Source organism: Sander lucioperca, chromosome 21 (assembly GCF_008315115.2).
Source record: "Sander lucioperca isolate FBNREF2018 chromosome 21, SLUC_FBN_1.2, whole genome shotgun sequence".
In the NCBI taxonomy this organism is placed as follows: Eukaryota; Metazoa; Chordata; class Actinopteri; order Perciformes; family Percidae; genus Sander; species Sander lucioperca.
Window position 1 is genome coordinate 26,819,990 of NC_050193.1, and position 11,098 is coordinate 26,831,087.

At 43.3% G+C, this 11,098-nt stretch overlaps 1 pseudogene; it reads right to left on the minus strand.

The window, feature by feature from the left end:
- Positions 1 to 208: 208 nt before the first annotated feature.
- The window catches only part of LOC118494155, a 25,486-nt pseudogene continuing 14,596 nt past the window's right edge, over positions 209 to 11,098 (minus strand).

An 11,098-nucleotide genomic window follows, 5' to 3' on the forward strand; every position in this document is an offset into this window, starting at 1 on the left:
GCTGGACAGCAGCACATTGCTTAGTTTCCGTGTCGGTACTCCCGCCTGCTTCTCCAAACTGGGGCCGTGCCGACCGCCACCTGCTGTAGCTAACACAGTAGACTAAGGAGAAGTAGCTCATACAGCCACAGTTCAAAAGATCCAAACTATACCTTTAAGCCTCACGTGTTCAGAGGAAACATGGTTTTTAATACGTGCATCAAATGACTTCATTGTGAAGGGAAAGATTTTAATTAAAAGTTTGAGTTCTGTACAGAAACAAATTAATTCAAGTACAATGAAAAAGTGTACAGCTCTTATTGAAGAAGAAAAAAGCTCATTCTATTCAGTTTACATTTCTTACAGGTATCAGTGATAATTACATTATGATAAAAACAGCACCAAATAGACACACTGACCATGCATCAAGAGAGGGACACATACAAAAGGCACACTTTCTCACACACACACACTCTCACACACACACACTTTCTCACACACTTTCACGCACACGCATTCCTTCTCCCTGTCCACAGTGATATAGGTCTATGTTGTAAACATTGACAAACTGTATTCGTCATCATTATTTCATATCAATTTTATGAAGAATAGTATTTAAAAGTTATCAAATCCTTTAAAAAAAACAAAGTTATATTTAACTGTGGTATTCATGATGAAACTTGAGCTGATCTTTTTGTTCACATCGAGTATCGTGAGTGTAACCCAGTCCTCCTTTCAGACCGCTGTTACGAGTGGTCGGTCCATCTGTCGCCCAGAGTCACATTCTCCATCATGATTTGTCCGAACACGAAGTCATTTCATTGGACGTTGGAGTGCAGCTGCATCATAGAGGCTTCCTCTTAGCGTCTCCTGCCTGGCTTTGACTGACATCTGGACAGGAATAATATATAATACGGTTTGAAATGTCAGTGAAAAGCATCAAAAGGAAAAAACATCACTGCGTTTTGACGACAAATAAAATGAGTACATAAAAAGGCATGCTGACACCAACGGACGAGCAGAGAACGGAACAACCCGAGACAGAAAACACCTTGAGAGGAGAAGAGGAAGGAAGGCGAGGGGGGGAAGGGAGGGAGGGAGGGAGGGAGGGTCAGATTTTACCTGAGAAAGCGAGCTGCAAGTGAGGAGGCAGAGCAACCTGAGACCCTGACTGGAGACTCTTATACAGATCTGAGGAGACAGGACAGGGGACACGAGAAACATGGGAGGGAGATACAGGGAGGAACAGAGGGACGCAAAACAGGGAGGAACGGAAGGAAGACGGAGGGAGAGAGCAGGGATGGTACAGAGGTGAAGGAGCGGTAATGACAGCCAATCAGAGGGAGGGGAGGAAGACAGAAGATTGAGGCCAGGTGGGGGGGGGGAGAGAAACAAATGCAGCATTGGCATCGTTTTGGTAGAAGTGCGGAAAAAACATTAAGGAAAGGATACATTTTGGGGAAATGAAGCAAACAAAATGGAATAATGTCAAACTGGAGGTAAAAAAAATAATCACAAGCTTACATCTGACACACAGTATGGGGATAAAACATGAATTTATAACATATAAACACAAAAACAAAACCTATACAGGAAAAACAGACGACAGCAAGGCAATGCCTGCCTAATGTGTAAAGAAATATATGAATATGTCACTTAAACTGACAATATTAGATTATATTTAGCACCTGACACCAGTTTTAAGTGTATGTGCTGTGCCGTATGGGGAGCATCCGTGTTTCTGGCCTGTGTGCATCACTCACTCTGCGTCAGCGTGGAGAACGCTGCGTTGCTACTGGCTGTAGAGCCGCTGGCTGCAGCGCCGGAGCCCGCGGTGCCAAGGGGAGGCAGGTTTAGCAGCGGGGGGAACTGGAAGGGCAGGGACACGGGCACCAGGCCCCCCAGCATCCCAAACCCCAGGGGGAGGGGCGAGGCTGAGCCCAGCAGGCTGCCGCCACCCGCCGTGGAGACCTGAGCAGACCCACACCCAAAATCAGACAGAACACGTTAACTATGTTCACTGTTGATTGAGTTTGACATACTATACTATGACTTTTGTTTATGATTTTTTCAACAAATTATACTATGACTTTATTTTTTTCAACATACTCTACTATGACTTTTTTATGATTTTTTCAACATACTAATTTTTCGACATACTATACTGTGACTTTATGATTTTTCGACATACTATACTGTGACTTTTTATGATTTTTCGACATACTATACTGTGACTTTTATGATTTTTCGACATACTATACTGTGACTTTTTATGATTTTTCGACATACTATACTGTGACTTTTTATGATTTTTCGACATACTATACTGTGACTTTTTATGATTTTTCGACATACTATGACTTTTTTAGGATTTTTTTCAACATACTAATTTTTCGACATACTATACTGTGACTTTTATGATTTTTCGACATACTATACTGTGACTTTTTATGATTTTTCAACATACTATACTGTGACTTTTTATGATTTTTCGACATACTATACTGTGACTTTTTATGATTTTTCGACATACTATGACTTTTTTATGATTTTTTCAACATACTAATTTTTCGACATACTATACTGTGACTTTATGATTTTTCGACATACTATACTGTGACTTTTTATGATTTTTCGACATACTATGACTTTTTTAGGATTTTTTTCAACATACTGACTTTTTTAGGATTTTTCAACATACTATACTATGACTTTTTTTTATGATTTTTTCAACATACTATACTATGACTTTTTTTATGATTTTTTCAACATACTATACTATGACTTTTTATGATTTTTTCGACAAATTATACTATGACTTTATGATTTGACTGGTCATGTATTGTTGATTAGTCTGTCGATCATTTTCTTGATTAATGGATAAGTTGTAGCTCTGTAAAATGTCAAAATAATGTGGATCAGTGTTTCCCAAAAAGCCCAATGTCATACTATGACTTTTTCAACATACTGTACTATGACATTTTAAGATTTTTCGACATACTATACTATGACTTTTTTATGATTTTTTCGACAAATACTATCTTTATGATTTTTTTCAACATACTGTACTATGACATTTTTAAAGATTTTTCGACATACTATACTATGACTTTTTTATAATTTTTTTTCAACATACTATGACTTTTTATGATTTTTCGACAAATTATACTATGACTTTATGATTTGACTGGTCATGTATTGTTGATTAGTCTGTCGATCATTTTCTTGATTAATGGATAAGTTGTAGCTCTGTAAAATGTCAAAATAATGTGGATCAGTGTTTCCCAAAAAGCCCAATGTCCTCAAATGTCTTGTTCTGTCCACAACTCTAAGATATTCAGTTTACTGTCACAGAGGAGAGAAGAAACTAGAACATATTCATATTTAACAAGCTGGAATCAGAGAAGTTTTACTATTTTTTTCATAAAAAAAATGACTCAAAATGTTAGATTATCAAAATAGTTGGCGATTAATTGAATAGTTGACGCCTAATGGATTCATCTTTGCAGCTGTAGTTTCTAAGCAAACACCTCTACCATGCTTTGTTCTGAGACAGTTTGATCAGTATTTCCAACTCTTTCCCATATTTGTGGCTTACAGGTCATCAAATCTGCCATATTTTGCTTTAAATGTCAGGTAACTGCAGTTTAAAAAACCCTTTCCTGTGTTTTTGGTTTGGCGCACAACTAGGCGGGCCAAAATGTATCGTGAACCCAAACTGATATACGGGCCGGATCTAAATCTGCAAGGGGCCGGATTTGGCCCGCGGGCCTTGAGTTTGACACGTGGATTAGGGCAAAAAAGTAGTTTGGATCAACCCAAGTATAAAGGATAAAGACACACCGATGTCCTCTCTCTGTGTGTTGCAGTTACCAAAATCCCTTCTCTTCGGGAAACAACAAATAACTTTGAGCTAGCGAGCTACACGCTAAAAATGTCAAGTTTTGAAGAAAATTTGGATGGTGCAACAAGTCAGACCGGCTCGGTTCTTTCAGGGAGTAATTGTAGAGATTTAGAAAGAATATGTTGAGGTCATTTCCTCTCTAACTGGGAGGTTTTGGGACTGATTGGTGGGACTGATTGGGACTGATTGGGATTGCTGTGGACGAAGTACACACGGAGATACACTGGTAAAATGAGGTTTAATAAACATAACGGCAGTACAAACCTGTGGCAACTGAGACGAGACAGATGACGATAGGACAGACGCAACTGGCTTGGCCCCCTGAGGTGTCCCGCCCCCCGTCCTCTGACGCTGGCCTGCGTTGGCAGAGGATATCGTGGGGGAGGCACTGGATCCTGAATGCTTGCTTATGGATATGGTGTTAATAAGGCTAGCGTTGGTGGTACTGTTGCTGTTGGGGGTCTTCTGGCTGCCTGACAGAGTGTAGCTGCCTTGCCCCGGCTTGGTCGCTCCTCCTTGGGCACCTGAGAACGGCAGGCGGAAGCCTGCTGGGCTTTTGGGAGAGTACTGGTGTAGGAGGGGGGTTGCCTGAGACCGGGGGCTTTGGGGGTTGAAGGGGGAGGCCGCGGTGGTGGTGATCACAGCGGGGTTGAGGGGCCGGGAGGTGAGTTTGACGATCGGTGGGATGCTGCTGTGGGTGGACTTGGTGAGCGTGGCGTGCATGGGGGTGATGAAGTTAGACTGCGGCTGGGGCTGAACTCCAGAGAGAGTCTGAGAGAGGGGGGAGGGCGAGGATTTACTCTGTGGGGTGTGGGGCAGGCGTGGCGTCTGGAAGGTTTTGGGGCTCATGTGTGGGGGGGAAATGAGGGTGTGCGGCCGAGACTGAGGCGACGATGTGATGATGAGCGTGTCGCCACCGTTGGATTTGTTATTGCTGCCTTTGAGAAGGCTAGACGCGGGCGCGGAGCCCCCCGTCTTTGACCCTGGGGCCACGAGTGGAGACGCAGTGGGTGGTGGACGCGGTTTAGGCGGCGACGCCGAGGCCGGCATGTTGGCTTTAGCCACGCCCACAGCCAGAGTTCTCTGAGTGTTCAACACTGAGTGTCTGTGCGCCTGCACGGCGCCCTTAACGGCGCCCATCCCATCCACCCTGACCGAGGGCAGAGGAGCGGACGTGACGCAGAGAGGCCGGGACAGAGGGGTGGAGGGGGACGAAGAGGTAGAGCTGTAGTGAGGTGCGTTGGAGCTGGGATTGGAGCTGTTTTTTTGTTGCTGGATGAGCGGTGAGGCGTGGAGCGAAGACGGCTTGGAGGCGGCCTTGGGTCCGTCCGGGGATGGGGGGCTGTCTCCGTGCGCCAGGCCCTTGGCTGCGTTGCCGAGGATGGCGAGGGCCTTGGAGATGGAGTCCAGGGAGGAAGGGGTTAGATCCTCGTCGAGGGAATCCAGACAGATGGGCTCAGACGGCGACTGAGGCGGTCGCTTGGCAACCTGGGCACCAGGGGAGGGAGTGGCACCCGCTAAGGGTACGGACCGCTGAACCCACACGGCCTCCTGAAGAACAGAAAAACAACATTTACACAAACTGTAAACAGAATGCATTTAACATTTCCATGTCATTTTAAAAAGGACAGATTCACATGTTTTAGTCTATCTAATAACATTTCATTCAGACTTGTTAGTTAAGTGTAATCCACGGTACTCTCACGGCCATATCATGGAGAATCAAAGTGGATTTAAAGGACAATTCCAGCGCAAAATGTACCTAGGGGTTAATAACACATGATTACTGAGTCGACCGTTCTCTGGGATATGTTTTCATGCTAATCCAATGTGACCAGTTTTAGCCTTTAGTACCATTCATGTATACAGGCTGGTGCCATCTTGAGAAAGCAGTCACGACCAGTTGAACGACGAACGCCGTGTCACCAGTAACCAGTAACATAGCTCAATAGACGCATTAGATTAGCATGAGAACATATCCCAGAGAACGGTCGACTCTGTAATCATGTCATTAACCCCTAGGGTCATTTTGCGCCGGATTTGTCCTTTAAAGCCCAAGAAAATAATTATTTACCAAGTAATGTTACCTGGATTTAAGTGTTTGTACAATAATAACATAAAATGAATAAAATATGTGACACGTTTATGCTATAAAACTAAAAATAAAAAGTCAAGTCAATTCCTTTACTGAGCTAATGCTGCTACAAAATGCCCTCTTTTTGTTTCTTTGCTGAGCTGTGGAGGAGGAAGTGACTCGACTTTGACTGTGGGTTTCGTCCTCATCGTTCACACTGAAATTGTGTCAGGGAGGGGTCTATGTCATGGCCAGTAAGGACAGGAGGAATGATTACAGAGAACCAATGTTCATATGGGCATGTGAGTCTTCTTTAAAGACAGACTTGGAGAAAAGGTGAACCTGTCCTTTAATGTGCAGTTTGATGGCAGCTTTTAAGTTTGTGAAAGTCAAGATTGACGTCAGATGAGTGTCGGCGATACGATAATAACAATACAGCTATATCTTTATCAAAAAACATTTTAGGTTGATATAGAGGTCAATGCTAACCTTTGGCTTGGCCTTGGGAGTAGAGACCATCCTTTTATTTGCTCTGGAGGAAAAAACAGAGTGAGTGAGAACAAGTTCAGCAAGAGTTAGTTCTGAAGATATCGGTTAATAAAAAGACACATGACTCACCTGTAGCCTGTGTAGTGACCATGAGCTATATCGCTCTCTTTATACAGCATCCTGTGAACGGAAATAAACACGTCAATGTGCAATTTGACATAATTTGGGACCATTATTATTACCATGGGCAGCCGGCACAGCTCAAAGCCCGACCCAAGTGTCTTTGCTAGTTTAAGACCGACGCAGTTGTCAGTTTCCCGTCCAGCGCCCACGTCGTTTAAATAGCAAATGCACCTGCACCCATCTGTGGCCCATGCTGGTGTTACAGGGAGGTGTGTTCAGGTGCATTCTGGGCGTGCTGGTCTTACAGGGAGGTGTGTTCAGGTGCATTCTGGGCGTGCTGGTCTTAACGGGAGGTGTGTTCAGGTGCATTCTGGGCGTATTGCTATCTTGAGGCAGCGGGAATTGATGGCACCATTGACCAACAAAAACCTGGTCTAAAGTCAATAACGCAGCATTTCATTGTTATTTTAACAGAGCATTAGTAAAATGCTCCTAGGCTCGTGCACAGCGGGCGCACACTATGCTTGTTACACACACAGAGACACACAGCAGCACACACACACGCAGAAGATTACAAATTAAAATGTTATGGTGCAAATCCTCCATCATAACAGCAATGCTCCAAGGTCCAAACGCGCCTGGCTTTTAAAGGGAATGGGAGATGATCTCTGATTGGTTGATTGCATGTTACGCCCAAAACACACCTCTGATTAATGAAGACACTAAGTACAACCCTTTAGGACCATGCACCCGGCACACGGACACTTTTTTCCTCCGTCAAACTAGCAAAAGTGGATTCGTACACGCCCTAAACACACCTGCACCAGGTGCTTTTTTTAAATTTAATTAAATTTTTTATTTAACCAGGTAAGCCGTTGAGAACAGGTTCTCATTTGCAACGGCGACCTGGCCAAGATAAGCATAAGCGTGCAAGATAACACACAGTTACACATTTAGTACAATACAGGAATACAGAATACAAAAGGCTACATAAAGTGCAGGTTAAGTAAGCATTACAAAGCCGGCGCAAAGTGAGGTTAAGTAAGTTGAAGGATATGTGAAAGTGATATGGTGACAACACAATATACAAGAATAGACAGTCTATAACACTTCACGCCGTGCGCTTAGATCGTTAAAATAGGGCCCACATCTGTGTCTGAAAAGCAAGAGCAGATTATAAATAAATAACACTCAGGAAGCTTACAGACAAAACTTGCTAAGACGTCCACTGGGGACCAACTCCAATCATTAGATCTCAGTAGTATCATGTAGTTAGTTTTGTGCTGCACCTCAGCATTACAATGGTAGGGAAAACCCTTAGATCAATACAAGAAAGACTGATGCACAGGGAATTAACTACTCAGCTGGTAAGTAAGAGCAAATACAAGAGTACAAGACTGCTTTTTTTTTTTTTTCTTCAAAAAACGGTGGCGTGTTCCTTTAAAGAATCTGATATTTAATTCAATTTTATTTATAGTATCAAATCATAAGGAGTTACTTTACAGATAGAGTAGGTCTAGACCACACTATAATTTATAAAGTAAAGTCCCAACAATTCTAGTAATTCCCCCAATTTACTGTACTTAAGTATCAAAAGTAATTCTCTGATATTAAATGTACTTAAGTATTAGAAGTATGAACTTTATGGCCCAAGGTGTGTAACGTTATCTTCATCACCACCCTGTTCACCACTTTTTTTTGCCGCTTGGCAACAAACAGGCATCAGGTCACCAACTGGGATGGAGCGAGCATTATCTCGGCAATCTAGGAGCAATGAGTCTCCAAACCTGCTTTTTTCCCAGTGTAACAAATGTCTTCTGATTTCATTTTGTAGTAACGAGACACTAAGGGCGTTTTCACACCTGTAGTTGGTTTGCTTTGGTCTGAATCAGTTGGTGAGTTAGTAAACTTGGAGCGATTTGCCCTCGGTCGGTTTGGTTTGGTTTCACACCTGGAAAAATCCAAGCGTACCAAAATGCGTCATTACAAATCAGACAAGAACGTCCAGCCCTCTTATTGGTCGGATATGTCTGGGGGCGGGAGCAAGAAAGTAAATACAAGAAGAAGGTCCTGTGTTCTGGTCTAGTGGTCAAACCAGCTCATTTCATTAAAATGATCAGACATTGTTTCGCAAGAGACGTGACTACGTCTGCTCTGGTCACCGAGACTTCTCTCTGCTCCGCCGGCGTCTGTCTCCAACTTTAGCAGAAGCTGGTTTGACCACGGAGATACGAGTGACTGACGGGAAGCTTGACTGCAGTCTATTTCTGTGATAGAAACACTGCAAGCTGCTACAGTTAGCTGCTCTGCTGCATCGCACCTGACTACAGGAGACACTAGCTCAGACTGCTGAACACACCTGACTACAGGAGACATCAGCTCAGACTGCTGAACACACCTGACTACAGGAGACATCAGCTCAGACTGCTGAACACACCTGACTACAGGAGACATCAGCTCAGACTGCTGAACACACCTGACTACAGGAGACATCAGCTCAGACTGCTGAACACACCTGACTACAGGAGACATCAGCTCAGACTGCTGAACACACCTGACTACAGGTGATATTAACTCAGACTTGCGGAGTACGTATAGTTGGTGCGGTTCGAGTACAGATCACGTTCTCGCCACATACGAACCGCTCCAGAGTTGGATTGAAAGCGTACCGAGACCCCCTCTACAAGCAGGTCTCGGTACGCTTGTTTGGTCCGCTTTTGATGCGCACCAGAGTTTGATTGCCACGTTCTCACCTGCCCAAACGAACTGCACCAGCGGGGCAAACAAACTCTAGTTCGATTCAACCGAACTAAAGGCTGTCGGTGTGAAAACGCCCTAAGATGCTTATAGAGGGGAACGTAGTGGAGTAAAAGTAAAGGTTTCCGGAAATATAAATAACGAAGTAAAGTACAGATACATGCAAATTCTACATAAGTACAGTAGCGAAGTATTTGTACTTTGTTACATTACAACACTGGGTAACACTTTACTTGAAGGTATCTACACTGAGCTGGCTTTTCTCCATAATTCCCCAGTAGATATGGACATGTTGGGCATCCTTAGAAAGGTGAGGAGCTGTAGTATGTGAATCAGCTTTCAAATTCAACGGGAAACCATATTTGGTCGTTTGGGGGCAGCGCAAAGTCAGGAACTTTAGCAACAGAATTGTCAAAATCTTGATTTGTTTGAGCTTACATTACATGTCATTTAGCTGATGCTTTTATCCAAAGCGACTTACAATTGCTATATATGTCAGAGGTAACACGTCTCTGGAGCAACTAGGGGTTAAGTTCCTTGCTCAGGGACACATTGGTTGATGTATCGCAGTGGGAATCGACCTTCATGTAAAGTGTAACCCGACACTGTTAGTAAGACACACACCTGGTCTGCATCCAGCCTTTGGGCCACAGAGGCTTGACTTCCGTCTCCAGGAAGGTTTTGAGTTTTTCTTCCCGAGCCAGCGTTCCCAGGTTCTCCTGCTGTAAGCAGCCCACCTTCACCCGCACCAGGTTGCACAGCAATAACCTGCAACGCACACACAATCCTAAATACTCCATCACAACAAGAGGAAAACTAAACATCAGGGCTGTTTTTCTTTTTTATCCTTTTCTTTTACTATTGACCGGTCGATAGGAAATCTACACGTTATTTCTATATTAATGCGCAACTCTCACCAAAATGCAACCTAGGGTCTTTTTGTGAATGTACCCGAGTCACACTTTAGTTTAAAAGCATATTTAGGACGGAAACGCCACTTTTAAGATTTACCGTATTCTCGTTTTTCGGTCAAATGGCCTTTTGAATGGGAGTGCTAGGAGCACTTTGATGCTAGCCTCAAAATATCTATTTTTAAACCACTAAGAAGACTCGACACAACATGAGACTTTGCTCCAAGTATCACCAGGAGCTCTACACCTTAACTCCACCGGTGACCAAGATATACTATAACCAGGAGCTCTACACCTTAACTCCACCGGTGACCAAGATATACTATAACCAGGGACTCTACACCTTAACGAAAGCTTTGACAACATTGTTTGTGTTCACAGAGTTTACTAAAAAGAAAGGTTTTAACAACTCACTGTAGCTCGTTTCTCCGCTCGCCGCCATCTTGCCAGTCAAAAAGACTCGATCTCTGAAGATGGAAAGCTCCTAAAGCTTAGTTCCATATAAATTAGAGGTGTTGAAATTAATCAAATAATCGATGCATCGAATCATGGACGTGGACGATGCTGCATCGATAATCGGCCGGGCCATAATCGATTATTTCTGTTTACAATTTAATGTATGCATAACAACCTTTCTGTTTACATATTCTGGTATGTTTTGCACATTCAGGAAGTGCCGTGTGTTCAGTGCTGTAGTTTTATGTGTCCTATTTATTTAGTATCAGAGCGCTGCAGAATGTTTGGTTTTGGAGCTTGAAAAGCTATGAATTAAATATCCTATATGGCTTTAATAGAAAAATGTTTTTGACGCATGGTGATGAATCGAGATATCGAATCGCTGACATGATAATCGTAATCAAA